We start from the raw sequence: 15,883 nt of genomic DNA on the forward strand, positions 1-15,883 counted from the left end.
AACTGAAGTGGACAGTATGTGGTAAAGCTAAGATTCCAACACAGGCAGTCAGACTTCAGGGGAAAATGATAGTCCCAGCCTTCAAGGAGCTCGCAGTCTAGATGGGGGACCCAGAGCAAATAAACAATTCCTCAAAGGTGAATCATATTCTGGTGGAGGTGTACACAAAGATCCTGAGACCTCAAAAAAGAAGTTATTTATGGTCCAGCATCACTTGTTTACTAGCATTCTTTATCACCATACTTTCTTAATATTTTCCCCTCTCCCCATTTTTACAAGAAAATCAAATTTAAAAGTTGTTCCCTTCATAATTTTCTTTTTAACTAGTGGGAATTTTTCCCCCTCTTTCTTGACATTTGTGAAATAATTACATCTGGCTTAGAATATCTGTTTGTTTTTTTTTTTTTTTGAGAACCAACTTTGTATAAAATATTGCTCAGAGAAGTGCAAATTCAAATAAGTCATCAAGCAGGTTGGTCTGCTTCAGGTGGGGACCAGGCTGACTACAAAGCCGGTTGTGTCTGTGTTGAATAACAGCACGATGGCATCAGATCTTTCTGTCTTTCAAGAGAATAGAACAGCTATTTTTTTCTTTCAATATTTTACTAAAGAACACTAACGCAGATATTTTGAATATACGTGCAGGATAAACAAAACAATTCTCAGGATGAATTTTGCATATAGCTCCGAGGTTACAATTTCTGTTTGAAAGATAATAGAGTTCAGTTTGTGCCTTTAAGGAGCTTACAATATAGTGATAAGAAGAGAATAATAGTAAGAGATACACACAAAAAAATTATAATGTGAGAGAAAGATAATAAATGCCAAAGAAAAAGAACATGGGATCACAGTTAGCAATTTCAGCTGAGTTACAAGAAGGGCAAGCAGAAGCAATATTTCTGCTGGCCTTGAAGGATGTGAGTGATTTTATGGGTGGTACAGAAAAGAAAGGGCATATAAAGCAGAAAACAAGATGAAAAAAAGCACAAGTGGAAAAATTGCATGTGAGCAAAGAGAAAGGGGGCACTTAGGTTCTGTCATGGATTGCCAAGGAATAGAGTGAGAGATATGAATGGTGAATGGCAAAGTGGACCAGATTGTGTGAGACTGTGAATTTCATACTTTGTGATACTTTATTATGTAGGTATAGTTCCATGATATACCAATATAGAACATGTTAGATATCTTTTTTTTAAAGTAAATCAATTAAAATAAAATTTGATAGTCCAAAAATTGGGGAAAGCTACATACTGTATCAATCTCTGGATAATGCTCAAAGCTGACTCACAAAGTAGATAGTCTGAGAACTAGCCCCTATTTGTAATGAGGTTACTGTTTAGCTTTGTTAATTCAGCTTGATAGATTGCATAACTTTTTTCTTTTCTTAGAACATTTGTTTTTATCCTAAGAATAGAAATACCAGCTAACATCACTAAATGCAACAGGAGAGCCGCTCAGGCCTTCACGCAATGAAGTGGTGGGATGCTGGTAGCTGTGGTACCTTAGACATTTTTAGAGAATTGTGAACCAGAAAAGAAGGGGACAGACAGGGTACAGAAAATCAGCTGCAAGGCTATGACAACAGTCCATAGGAATAATAATGGCTTCCTATTACACAGTCCTACCAATATGCTGGACATATTTGAGGTGCTGTTCATGTTACATATGCTTTATAACAAGAACCAAAATTGGCATAATAGCAGCAATCAACATCTAGTTGAGAGGCAAAGATGGACAAGCCAGAATCCACCATCCCTACTCCCAGCCTCACAGATTTGTCTCTTTCTTTTTTTTCCTCTTCTCTGTTTTCCATTAACCCTGCTTTTCTTTTTCTTCCAAATTTTGGTACATATGCCCTATAACTCCAATTTAAAAGAAAACAAATGTGAAATTTGAATGCTGCCCCTAAATCACTTTTTAAATGATTGGATTTCATCCCCCACACCATAATGCTCTCTGCCCTTTTCTAAAAAGATGTGTTATTAGCTAGAACTAACAGAAATTCAGTGGTTAGCTGTGTGACCTTTTTTTTGGTGGGGGGGGGCAGGGTGGGAAGTGGTGGGAGGCTGTGGAATAGGATTTAGTGGCCAGATTCTACTTTTTCCTTTTCTTTTCCTGGGTTCTAAACATGTAAGGATCAAGAGGAAACAAATTTTAATTCTGGTTAACAACTGAGCTAGTGCCTGACCTTTCCCACCACCCTCCCTTAAAAAGACTTCTCTGATATGACAGCTAGATCCCTAGCGTAGGCCAGGAGCCAAGAAAGCTTTGGTTTCCCGCAAGCTGTGTCTAAACGGCTGCAACCTTAGAGCAGATTTCAAGCCTACTTACCCCTGTGTCCTTACATATGAGGAGTGAATAGCAGTCTTCTTTCCCCACGTGTTGCTGGTGGGAGAGAAAGCCTGGAGCAGGGGCAGAGCTGCTGGCAAGACCCACTCCATCTGTATAGCCTGTAGACTGGAAATGCAAAGGAGGGCATGAAGATGACCAAGGCCAGTTTTGGGAAGTTAGTTCCTCTGTCAGTCGGCCACTGAAGGTAGAACTCCTGCTCACAGATGGCCATATCTTTTAATAGCTATGATTCTGCCCATTAGGGAGGAAGGTTCAGTGAATGTTAGATTCACCAGTCAGACCTGCTGCTTCTCCTCTGAGGGGGAGGAAAATAAGATGGTGGGAAAAGACAGAAGTTAGGGAGCAAAAGTTCTTTTCCTGGGGCTGAGGCTAAAACTTGATTTAAGAACAAAAGTATTCCTATTTCTTTAAAAGGTGTCATTTCTAGAAAGCAAGACAAAGCTCCTGTCCAAAATTCTTTCTGCGCTCAGATATCAGATCCCATCACCAATAGTTTATTTGTGATGACATTTGATATTTTCCTGTGACTGTGATATCTTTTAATATGACTGTTCCTGAAAGGGGTAACATATACAGTATGTAGTACTCTGACGAGAATTGGATTTGCTTGGGGCTACAAGAGAGAAATAGGTACCAGGAACAAGAAAGTAGGCTAACGAAAAAAAGAAAGTGGAAGAGCCCTAAGGATAACTGTGTCTACTTCATAATTACACATCTAGTTGGATATGTGAATACCATAATTCTCATATGCACTACTAATTTTCTCCATCTATTTCAAAGATGACTGTGGGTGAAGTTTTGGATGTTAACAGTGCCCCGTCTCCTGGTCTTTCAGTAAAAATATCATATGAGATATGTGGAAATTTATGCAACAAAATTATATGTGTGTGTGTGTGTGTGTGTGTGTTTGTACATATATATACGTAAGGTATTATATTACAGTACTATAACCAAGTTAATTTTACCTACCTTATTAATTGAGCACAGTTGGAGGAAGAGTGAAAGTGAGACTCATGTGAGTTAAAATGATTTCTGGGGGTGATCAATTTCCAGGGTATTTTCTAAAAAGGGACAAAATAACCAGCTTATAATAACCTTAACAACATTATTTTCAGATTAGTTCAAAATAGAAATTACGGTGCAGAGAGGAGAAAATTTTTATTCTTTTCATTTTTTTGAATTTCATCCTCACCCTCCTCCAAGCCTTCCCCTTCTAGTAGACCCTGGTGTCTTTTGTTCTCTCTTTGTGTCCATGTGCACTCAATGTTTAGCTCCCACTTAAAAGTGAGAACATGTGGTGTTTGGTTTATTCTAAGTGAATTAGCCCTTAGGTTAAAAGGGAGAAAAAGAGGAGAACATTTTTAAAATCATAACTTTTTAAATTTCATTTTGTCACCTTAATTATTTCCAGGGGAATAGAAACCCTTTCAGGATGATGTAGCTTTGGAATTTCTTAACGATGTGTGGATACGCTTGAAGATTTGACAAGGTTGCTTGAAGTCTTGTGGTTCAATAACGCAGCCTTTTCTGTGAAGACAGAAGACTAAGCTATGCTACAATGGCTTAGGAAACACATGACAACTTAGCAACAGACCAGCATGCTGGCAGGAGAAGTCATTTATTTTGCCTTGTATTCTCTTTACGTGATACTACACAGAAAGTCAAATGCATGTTCATGCATTCATAAAATAAGAAAATAGAAATTAGACCAATTTAATCTGTTCTCATGTTTTTTAATGAAAATTAATTTGCTTTACCCATAGAAATTTCAGTTACTGCATGCTAAGCTGCTGTGCTTGTCTTTGGAAAGTTCGTCCTTGAAGGCTGAATAAAATGTTGCTGTTCTGCTTCTTTATATAAAGAAGTCTATTGTCTGCTTAAAAATAGGAAAGCTCGTTTTATTAAGTATCCTTGATACTGTGATTGCATTCTTCAGAATATTAGCTCTGCTACCAATTTTCAAATACTTTTTTATAGTTTGCATGGTTGACTTCTGAGAGCATCTCTGAATGGGATTTTCCCAGACATTTTCACACCTACTGCCCATATCACGTTTCACTCTTGTGCAGCACTTAGATCTTTAGCACAGCAGGTGGAGAAGTGATTTAAGGACAGAACAATGGGATGCTTATGCCTTTTTTAAAAAGTCATGGATGTGCATTTCTAGGCAACTTTGTTTGGGGAAAGCCTTTTCTCCCTTTTTAAAACATTTTAAAATCAATGCTATACTATATGACATAGTCACATTAAAAAACATGAGAACAGATTAAATTGGTCTTCAAAATTCACAATTTCTCTTCACAAAATTGAAAACTTTTGGAGACTATTACATACAAAGTCACATACATCGTAGTCCTGGTGCTCAGGTTTGTGCTGGGAATAAAAATTAAAAGGAAGAAAATTTGCATACAGACCCCACTTAGTGCTCCCTGATAACAGATGTTCTTGCTGTAAGTTAGCTCTAAAGAGTATGTATCTCTTGCTCCTGCTGCAGACAAGAATTTGCTTCTTTCCTAAGAGGTGATTGAAGAGACAGAGACAGAGATGTGAAGCGGGTGACCGGTTTCTTAAAAGAGGAGAAAAGGAGACGGTAAAGCTCTGTGTAATGGGCCTGTAGTGACTGTTGGGTGAGAGGAGTGACACTTAAATGAAACTGCTGGTGAACAAGGAGAGGACTCCACATATTGAAGGAATTGTATAAGCTGGAAATGACTATAGTGAGAAAAGAAGACTAGGTAATAGTAACTAATATGGTAACACCATAAGCAATTTATCTGGCATAGATATTTTCTATTTACATAAAGGATTTAGCTTTTCAAAATATATCTAGAAATAGAAATGTTTACTATCCTGGACCAGGGTTTCTCAATTTCAGCACTATTGACATTTTGGTCCAGATATGTATTTGTTCTAAGGGTGTGTCTTGTGTATTGTGGGATGTTCAGCAGCAGCCCTGGCCTCACTCACTAGAGGCCACAATCTCCCCACCCTCTTGACTCTATAATAATATATTCAAGTGTCAAGGCCCTTAAGATCCACATTTAATTGGCCTGTATTATGACTCAGGCATTAGCATGATTTTTAAGTTCCTGAGATTATTCTAAAGAGTCTAATTGTTTAGGAAACAATTAGTAAATGCCGAGTATGTGTCCAGTGTTTCTTAGATAATGAGAGATTACAAAGTTGAGTAAGACATTATCCCTGTTCTGGAGAGGCTTAGGAGTAGCAAAGAGATGGGTACACAGTGATTATTTTTCCAATATATTATAGTCAGTTTCCTTAAGGTCAAACACACAGCACACTATGTCAGCACAAAAGGAGAGCTGATACCTTAAAGATACAATATTCTTCTGAAATGTTTTTCAGTACCTGAAATCCTCACATTTTAGAATTATGTATTTATAACCTTGGAATAGGTAAAGACTTCTTAAATAGAATGCTAAAAGCATTGACCATGAAGTAAATAATTCATAAATTGGAAATGAACATTAAAATTAAGAATTTGGGGGCATTTAACATTAAAACTGTAATGGGCATTAAATTTTAGAATTTATGTTTATTGGACAAAACTAAGAAGCAGGTGAAAATGTAAGCCACAGAATAAATATTCACAACACATATATCTGAAAAGTACTCATATCTGGAATATATAAAAACTCCTATAAAACAAGTGTACAGTAGCATTATGTATTTAAAAGCATGTATATGCCTTAATTACCAATACTTTATTGCTAAAAAATGCTAATAATCATCTCAGCCTTTAGCCAGTCATATCATATTCTTTTTGCTGATGGACAGTCTTGCCTCAATGTTGATGGCTGCTGACTGATTAGGGTGGCAGTTTCTGAAAATAAGAAAACAATGAAATTTGCCACAATAATTGAATCTTCCTTTTGCAAAAGATTTCTCTGTAGTGTGTGATGCTGTTTGACAGCATTTTACCCACAATAGAACTTTCAAAATCGAAATCAATTCTCTCAAACCCTGCCACTGCTTTATCAACTAAGCTCACACATTATTCTAAATCCTCTCGTCATTTCAACAAGGTTCACAGCTTCTTTACCAGGTGTGGATTCTATCTCATGAAACCACTTTCTTTGCTCATCCATAAAAAGCAACCCCTCATCTGTTTTATTTTGATCATGAGTTTGTTTGCAGCAATTCAGTCACATCTTCAGGCTTCACCTCAAATTCTAGTTCTCTTGCTATTTCCACCTCATGTGCAGTGACTTCCTCCACTGAAGTCTTGAGCCCCTCAAAGTCTCATGAACCATCCTCTGCTAGCTTCAGCCTTTTCTTCTGCAGTTCCTTCACCTTTCTCAGACTTCAAATAATTGAAGATAATTAGGACCTTGAGCTGGATTAGGCTTTGGTTTAAGGGAACATTGTGTCTGATTTGATCTTCTAGCCAGACAAGTAAAACTTTCTCCATATCAGCAATGAGACTCTTTCACTTTCTTACCATTTGCTTGTTTGCTAGAGTTGCACTTTTAATTTCCTTCAAGAACTTTTCTTTTGCATTCACAACTTGCTAACTGGTGCAAGAAGGCTAGTTTTCAGCCTGTCTCAGCTTTCAACATGCCTTCCTGACTAAGCTTAATCCTTCCTAGCTTTTGACTTTAAGCGATTCTTTCACCTGAACACTTAAGGGCATCATAAGATCATTAACAGGCCTAGTGTAAATACTGTTGTGTTTCAGGGAATAGGACGCCTGAGGTGAGGGAGAGAGATAGGGGACTGGCCTGTCAGGGAAGCAATCAGAATCAGCAATCACATTTATTAAGGTCACCATTTGATCTGGGTACAGTTTGTGGCAACTGAAAACCTTTTTAATAATAGCATCAAATATCACTGATCACAGATCACCATTACAGATGCAATAATAATGAAAAAGTTGAAACATTGCAAGAGAAGGTACCAGAAAGTGACACAGACACATAAAGTGAGCACATGCTGTTGGAAAAATGGTACTGCTAGACTTGCTCGATGCAGTGCTGCTACAAACTTAGAATTTGTGAAAACGACAACAACAACAAAACATAATATCTGTGACACACAATAAAGCAAAGTACAATAAAATGAGCTATGCCTATATATGTATATTCAAAAAGTTATATACAAAATATATGCAAGAGTCTTAATGGTAGCATGTAGCAAATGCTGTCAGTGCCTCACACATAGCTTCTTACCACTCACTATTCTCATACATGCCCATAGCTTCTTAATAGAAGTATCTGTGACTCTCTGCCAGAGAGCTTTGTGTGGTCAGACAGGCTCTACCTATAGAGAACAGACCAAAAATACTATGAAGTTACCACACTACCATAAACCAATGGCAAACGAGTGTTGTCCCATCTGAGCTGATAAGTAAGCTGGGGTTTTATGCCCCAATTCCCATTCCACTGTCTCCCCCAGGGCCCCAGTGAGGCTGAGACCCACTTGCCCTCAGCAGTAACTTGGTCATTGACACATCCTGTATTGTATTCATTCCCATTTGTCTTATTTCTCCATAGCCCTCTAATTCCCAAACCTAAACTCGAATTTAGTCTTGGGGTTTGCTTCTAGGATAACCCAGCTAAAGACAGAACATTGTTTATATAAGCTAAATATTGAAAGAAAAAAATTTTTAATGCCCGTCAACAAAAGAATGGATAAATTGTGGCACATCATATGACACCTATGCATCAATGAAAATAAACCAACTAGAGCTCCTCATCACTACATGACTGAATGAATTACACAAAACTTAATTTTGAACAAAAGATGTTAGATACAAAATAAAGCGTACTTTACTTACATTAATATAAAATTCAATAGCAGGTAAAATAGTCTGTGGTTGTTATGGGTTGAACTGTGTTCCCCAAAAACGGATATTTTGAAGTCATAACCCTAGTATCTCACAATGTGACCTTATTTGGAAATTGTGCTTATACAGGACCAAGTTAAATAAGGTATTAGGGTGGGCCCCATTCCATTATGGCTGGTATTCTTACAAAAAGAGAAAATGGAAACAGAGACACAGGGAGAGCACCGCCTGAACCACACAAGGAAGATCAGAGTAACGCATTAACAAGCCAAGGAATACTGAAGATTGCTGGCACACCACCAGAAGCTAAGAGAGAGGCATGGGAGAGATTCTCCCTCACAGCCCTCACAAGAAACCAACCTTGCTGACACCTTGATTTCAGACAGACAACAAATGAGACAATAAACCTCTGTTATTTCAAGCCACCTGGTTTGTGGTACTTTGTTATGGCAGCCCTAACTAACTAATATGATGGCCATAGAAGGTAAGATGGGCTTGCCTTTGGGGATGAGGAAAGGTGGAATGATAGGGACAGGAACAGGGGAACAGGTAATGCTCTGTTTCTTAACAGTCACAATGTTACATGTGTGTATTCACATTGTGATAATTCACTTTTTAAAAATACTTTTACAGTATGCATTAAAATTCAATGAAAAGTTTTAAAAATCTAAACACTCATCAGAGCAGTTGAGAGAAAAGCAGTACACTATGCAATGAAAAGGGCAAGAGCTGGGAAAAAGAAGGAGGGAAAAAATGTGATAGTATCTTTAGTTCACATTAAAGAAGGTCCCTAAGCAAAGATTCAATGACCACTATGAACTTCCAGCACAAAAAAAAATCAGGCAAGCCCTGTCCCCTGAACTGGAGGTAGGAGGATAGGAATCTCCCTAATTTCCACTCATTTCTATTTTCCCTATGCCCTACCTCCCCATTCTTCATTCTTAGTCTGAGAGTAGATTGCTCCTTTCTGAGTTGCCTGGAGTATTGACAATTTCAACCATAATATGTAGATAGTACATATATAATATGTAGATAATACAATAATAATAATAGGGAGACCAGTAAAATCTATAATGAAGCACTAGCTATGCTAACATTTCAGGGGGACTGAAGAGAGTCCTTTTTAAAAGTCAGAGCATGGTAAAAAATTGCTATTTCAGTATCTTTTCTCAAACATTCATTTTCACTGTGGCATGTTAGGTACTTCCTGAGCGTTTTCCACACGTGAGACTGAGTGCTGAAGATATCTAACTGGTTCTTTGTTCTTTGTCCCAGCTGTTACACTCAGTTGATGACTGTGAGAAATGCTTCAGTGATTTTGTTCCTAATCAGTAAGTAAACTAATTATTGACAGCCAGGGATTCATTCTTATTCTTTCCTATCTTCTTGCTTCATGATGTTTGTAAAAGATTTTGTTTGCTCTAACCAAAGGATTTTGGTTTCTTTACCTCTTGACTTCTAACACAGTCTTTCCAGGAAGATGCCATTTTCTGTCTTTCAACTATATCTTAATTCTGATTCATCAGATTAGTTCACAGAAACATTAGTGAGGCCCCAGTTATAAAACTGGAGCCACGTTGCTGCTAGTAGCTATTGTTTTTTGTTTTTGAGACAGAGTTTCGTTCTTGTTGCCCAGGGTGGAGTGCAATGGCGTGATCTCACTCACTGTAACCTCTGCCTCCCGGGTTCAAGCAATTCTCCTGCCTCAGCCTCCCAACTAGTTGGGTCTACAGGCGCCTGCCATGACACCCGGCAATTTTTTTGTATTTTTAGTAGAGATGGGGGGTTTCACCATGATAGCCACGCTGGTCTCCAACTCCTGACCTCAGGTGATCCACCATCCTCAGCCTCCCATAGTGCTGGAATTATCAGCCACTGCACCTGGCCACTGCTAGTAGCTTTTGCAATCTTCATCAGTGTTTATGAATGTGAACCCAAGCAATGGAGGTAATATTCCCTTTACTGAAAGCCTAAGAGCCACACTATTCTCTTACCTTAACTGGATTTCTGTCTGAGAAGAAAAATATAAAGAACGAATTTAATTTTCTCCTGCCATTAACCTTCAATATCTTTAACGTATAGGCTTGCCTCCTCTCTACCAAATGATTCCTAGGAGGACTGGCCACCTTGATATTCAAGCTTTCAAATAAATCCATTTGAAACTGGGGTCAGAACTAATTGGATAATAAGTTAACCTGAGAAACCATTTTCCTGACCCAAGGCCACATCTGACTCCTTCCAAAAGTGAAGACCTGATTTCGAAGCACCCAAGTGATAAAGAGCTTGAAACTAGGTTTTGGAGAAGGTTGTAAGTCTTTTTAAAAAATTCTTCCATCTTCCTAGTTGTTCTTTTTCTTCCTTTACTAGTTTGGGTTCTTTCATGTTGTTGCAACGCCAATGAAAGGTAAAGTAATGTATTTTTCCATTTCAAATGATCTTACTCTCATGGTGAGACTTAACTTGAGAAATGGCAAATTCCCTAGAGTTTCTTCACTCTAAAGAACTATATGACTGATTGCTGGAGAACCATGGTTTCGGTTCACTGGGCTCTATTTTCTAGTGGGTGATTTGACTTAGCGGCAACTCTAAATGCACGAGGAAGGTAGCAGGATCAATACACTAGGGCTTCAAGCTCTCGGCCACTTGAAGCCACTCCAGCAGCACCTAAGAGCTTGCTTTTCTTACCTTCCTCCTCACTACCCGGGTCAACATTGCCATTGCATTCGGAATAGCTGTTTGAGAACAGGATTTTTTCTCACGTGGAATATTGGACATTCACCTTTTTCTTCTTGGTTCTTATTGCATTCTTTCTCAATCTAATAAAGAAACAGCAACCTAAGGATCTTTATTACAAACTAAGGAGCAGGGCATTTCTTCTGACAATGGTTTTTGTTCAGAATTTGTAATGCATGCATTTTGTTTTATGTATTTGAAGGATTTAGAAACTACACAGCATTTTGTTACATATTTTACACACTTAACAAAACTAAGTTAGTAAAAGGTAAATGTATTAAAGAACAAAATTCCACCAAAAGTAGCATTTATTCACCACCCACTTTTCAAGCACTTGTTCCAATATTTGCAGCTGCATTATGTTAATAATTTATTTACTTTAAACCTATTCTGCCTGAACTTGCTTAATTGTCTTTATACTATTTTAACTTTATAATTTCTTTTTTTATCAGAATAATACACATACATGGTTTTTACATGAATACAACAGACTTATAAGAAATCAGAAAAGTTTCTTGCTTCGCCCTGCCCTGAGCCAAGTCTTCTCTCCACTGGTGTTCACTTTGCCTTTCAATAATGTTCACCCTCTATTTTCTCTTTCTGGAGCTCTTGTTGGTCACATGTTGAAATTCCACAGAGTAATTCTTTACATATTGTATGTTCTCCTTGCCATCAAAGCATTTTGGTCAAACTGAGATTTTTCTCAAATTTATGTTTCAGTCTTTGTATTAAATTTCTATTTCTGCTATTTCACTTCTAAAAGATCATTATTGTTCTCTGAATATTCATTTTTAAGGATTTCTTGTGCCTATCTCATGGATACAATATCTTCACTTATCTCTTTTGAGCCTATTAATGTTTTGAAGACTTTGACTTTTACACCCTGCATTGCTCTACTTTCTCCAATTTTTTTTTTTAAATCTCTGGTTGTTTTAGTCTCTATCAGTTTTACTGTTTGTTAAATATACTAATTTTAAGAATTTTGTATTCAAAAATTGCTATGAGAACAGTGAAATATTTAAAGATATAAAACATTTTTTTAGAAATGTTTTCCAGAAATTATCTAATAACATTAACTGAACATTGGTGGAGGTTGGGTGCACACTTGAGAACCATGAAATTCATAACACAGAAAGAATGGTTCTCAAGTATGCTATAAAACAAGTTTAAAAATTCAGTATTTTTCTTATTTGTAATATATGAAAGTAGTTCCTAAAATTCACAATGAACTTTTTCTAATCCTAGAATAAACAAATTTAGTTTTACATGACATAAGAATTTTGCTGTTGATTAATATACCTGAAAATATAGTAATAATGTTTCAACTTCTATTGTCCTAACCAATACTAAAATTTAGAATAATGCTGTGATAGTTGTAAAAAGACCATACCACTGTGGAAAGAGACCAAGAAAAGCAACAAATAGTATAAAGATTTGAGTATCAGTGGATTTAATATATGACAAATATTATAAATCAGTAGAAATGATTAACTTATTAAGTATTTTATAATTCTCACTTACAGCCTAAATTATTGTATGGTAATATAAATTTTAAAAGGTATACTGTATTTTATTTTATAATTCTCACTTACAGTCTAAATTATTGTATGGTAATATAAATTTTAAAAGGTATACGGTATTTTATTATTTAGTATTTAAATGGTTAGCCATTTGAGAAAAAAATGAATTAAAATCTTAACTCATACTTTACACTAAATTTGAAGTGAAATAAATTTTCGAATATAAAAAAGAAAACCATAAAAGTAAAAGAAAACAGTTTAGATAAATATTTTAATAATCTTGGAGTAGGAAAGGTTTTTTTGGGGGCTGATAGGTAAACCAGAAATTGTAAGAAAGAGATTTATAAACTCAGTTACCTAAGATTTTAGCAATCTGGGAAAAAGCACAAAGTTAGAAGAATCTTTCCATATATATATATGACAAGCAGCTAACATGTTCAATCCATATACAGCTCTTTTTTTTTTTTTTTTTTTGAGATGGGATCTCACTCTGTGACCCAGGTTGGAGTATAGTGACACAATCTTGGCTCACTGCAACCTCTGTCTCCCAGGCTTAAGCAATTCTCCCACCTCAGCCTCCCAAGTAGCTGGCACCACAGGCATGTGCCACTAAAGCCCACCAATTTTTTGTATTTTAGGTAGAGATGGGATTTTATCACATTGCCCAGGCTGGCCCTGAACTCCTGAGCTCAAATGATCCACCCACCTCATCCTTCCAAAGTGCTGGGATAACAGATGTGAGCCACTGCGCCCAGCCTACATATTAATTTAAGAAAATATGTAAACGCCTCAAAAGAAAGCAAGTAAAAAGTACATGAACCAGAAATTCACAAAATAACTACACATAATTTTTTAAAATATTAAAATATAGCCAGCCTCTATAAAAGTCAAATGAATAAATATTGATTAAAATAAGATCATATTTTTGCCTGTCAGTTTGTCAATTATTAAAAAGATAAAAATACATAAGGTTAGTAAGATTGTGGATAATGAGTATTCCTATACAATGTTCATGGGAGTGTTAATTGGTAAAAACAAAAACCAAAACAACAAACAAACAACAACAAAACACCTTTCCTTGGCAACCTGGCACTCTGTAGCTAAATTTTTAAAGAACCTACACCTTGACCCAACAGTTTTTCTTCTATGAATTTACTCTAAGTAAATAACTAGATGATGAGGTTTATAAAGGGAAAACCTTAGGAGCAACCTAAATGTTAAAACTATAGGAGTATTTAAATATAGCTTGGTACTTATATACAATATAATAGCATACAGCTATTGAAAACAAAGATATTTATTAAAAGAAATCAATTTTTAAAAATTCCCAATACTTCACTAATTAAAAATATACATTACAAAACAATAGCCAAGTATAATCATGCTTACTAACAGAAGTGTGGGGAAAAGGATGGAGGAGCACGGTCCTGACTGGGTCAGAAGTGAGGTTTGGATAAAGCAGTTGGTAGAATTGAAGAGCATCTCCCTCCTCTCATCTTTACCCTCCATGTCCCTCAGTATGTCTCACTTTTATGAGCAGCTCCCCTTTTTCATAAAGTTCTTTTATTTTATTATTTTTATCATCATCATCATCATCATCACTAACATATATGTTAAGTGCTTACTGTGTACCAGCCATTGTGCTTAACATGTTATAGGGTTTATCTCATCAAATATTCAAAAGCACTCTTATTCCCAATTTGCAAATTAGGAAACAGAGACAGAAACATTAACTTGTTGAAGGACACACAATTATTAAAAGGCAGAAATGAAAATCACACAAAATCCATCTAACCTCAAAACTATACACTTAACTACTACATCACCCTGTCTTACGATGAAATTGAAATCAATTCATAACTGGAGTACAGACACACAAACAGATATATGTGATGGGTTTGTGAAATGTGACAGAAAGGAGGTGAAGGTTGGTAAAGTCAAATTGCAGGGTGAGATAACAAGAACATTAAAAAGAAATAATAACAATAAGTGAGTAAGAAATTTGGCATATTATGTTTCTAACGGAACTTGTATCTAGTATGAGGTTTTATTATAAGCTACCCAACTCATTCCTCTAGGGGCACCTATACCCTTTAGACAGGAGAGGGCTATTTTGTAAAATATAAAGTCCTCTTTTACCAAGAGCCCAAGTGATTCATTGAAGGATTCTTTTGCCCCATAGAATAACTGGACCCAGTTTCCCCTAAACAGTGTGTCCTGGACAGGATTTCCCTATAAGCTAGAGCAGCATGACCCTCAGAGAAGGTGGAGTAAAGCTCACAGGGGAGGCAACGAAGACAGCTAATACCCACAGGGTCAAACACTGCAGTGTCGTCTAAATCCCAATCTCTCTTTTCATAGTATGAAAGTAGCTGAGCACATTAGCTAAACTACATGTTACAGCCTCTTTTAAGGTTGTGTGTCCCTGTGACTAATTCCTAATCAATGAAGTATGAATGGAAATATGTGCCATACCTTCTTCATACTCTCTTTCTCTTTCTGTTGGGTGGGTGCTGATGAAGAGGAGGGCCTAGACAGTGGCACAGCTTCAAGATGGAAGGGCCCTAGGTTTCTGAATCACCAGATGAGGAAGAGACACCCACCAACCAAAATCTTAGACTGCTACATGAGGGAGAAATAAACAGCTTGGGGTCTATTTACCAACACAGGCAAGCCTACCAGGACTAGACAGAGTTTTTCCGTGCATCACATAGGTATCAGCAACCTTTGTGTTCTAATTCTAAGGAGAGAGTAAAGACTGGCAGTGAAATGGCAGCACACAGTAGTAGAACAGAGCATGTGGCATAGAAATGAGTGATCAGAGGGGTAGTGTATGTTGGCAAGACAGACACGATGAGCAGCAGCTGGAAGAGAGGAAGTATGTGTGCTCAGAGAGCTTCTGTTCTTAGGGACTTGCAGAGAACTGTAAGAAAGAGACAGGGTTGAGGACAGCTCATTTGGCTGAGTGCTACTGGCCCTGTATTCACTTAGGAAATTTCAAAATCTATTTACCTAGATTCTACATACAGACAGGTTGTATCTATTTGTATGAATATGAGCATGCTGTGTATAGACACATGCATATATGTAGTCAGAATATTAATATTAAATTTAATATCCAAAATATTAAACTATTAGGGTTGAAGAATTATGAGTAGTTTTAATTTTTTTCTTTCTGAGTCATCTGAACTATTGAAAAGAACAATATCATATATCTATAATAAAAATGTTCATTTTGAAGGAGAAAAATTCTTCCTGTTTTATATTTTAATGAAAATATTTAAGAAGGGAAACCTTTTATTGGCTGTACATAAATAAACACATAATAAGAATGAGACACAATGTTTTGCCCAATTCTTATCTTGAATTCTTTCAAGAAGAGAATACATGTCTACCACATAACATATGACTACATGTTTGTAAGTCCCCCTGTTGCATAATAAGCATTGGGTTGTATTCATGATTATCACTG

The 15,883-nt window shown here is 36.6% G+C and overlaps 2 protein-coding genes across 6 annotated transcripts in view; one reads left to right on the forward strand and one right to left on the reverse strand.

The window, feature by feature from the left end:
• The window catches only part of GRM3 (glutamate metabotropic receptor 3), a 218,499-nt gene that overhangs the window by 175,704 nt on the left and 26,912 nt on the right, over window positions 1–15,883 (forward strand). The gene's annotated exons all lie outside the window — the stretch shown is intronic.
• Window positions 1–15,883, reverse strand: part of KIAA1324L (KIAA1324 like) — a 267,444-nt gene that overhangs the window by 22,306 nt on the left and 229,255 nt on the right. For 2 of the 3 annotated variants that reach the window (XR_004268401.1, XR_004268400.1), the window contains exons 22-23: window positions 3,749–3,879; window positions 2,332–2,457 (exon numbers count right to left, since the gene is read on the reverse strand). The gene's annotated coding sequence lies outside the window, so the exon portion shown is untranslated. Of the gene's footprint in view, window positions 1–2,040; window positions 2,458–3,748; window positions 3,880–15,883 lie in introns of those variants that run through there. The other variant, XR_004268402.1, reaches the window with a different exon arrangement.

This window comes from Sapajus apella, unplaced genomic scaffold (genome assembly GCF_009761245.1).
Source record: "Sapajus apella isolate SASKATOON/1434 unplaced genomic scaffold, GSC_monkey_1.0 scaffold7, whole genome shotgun sequence".
Taxonomy (NCBI): domain Eukaryota; kingdom Metazoa; phylum Chordata; class Mammalia; order Primates; family Cebidae; genus Sapajus; species Sapajus apella.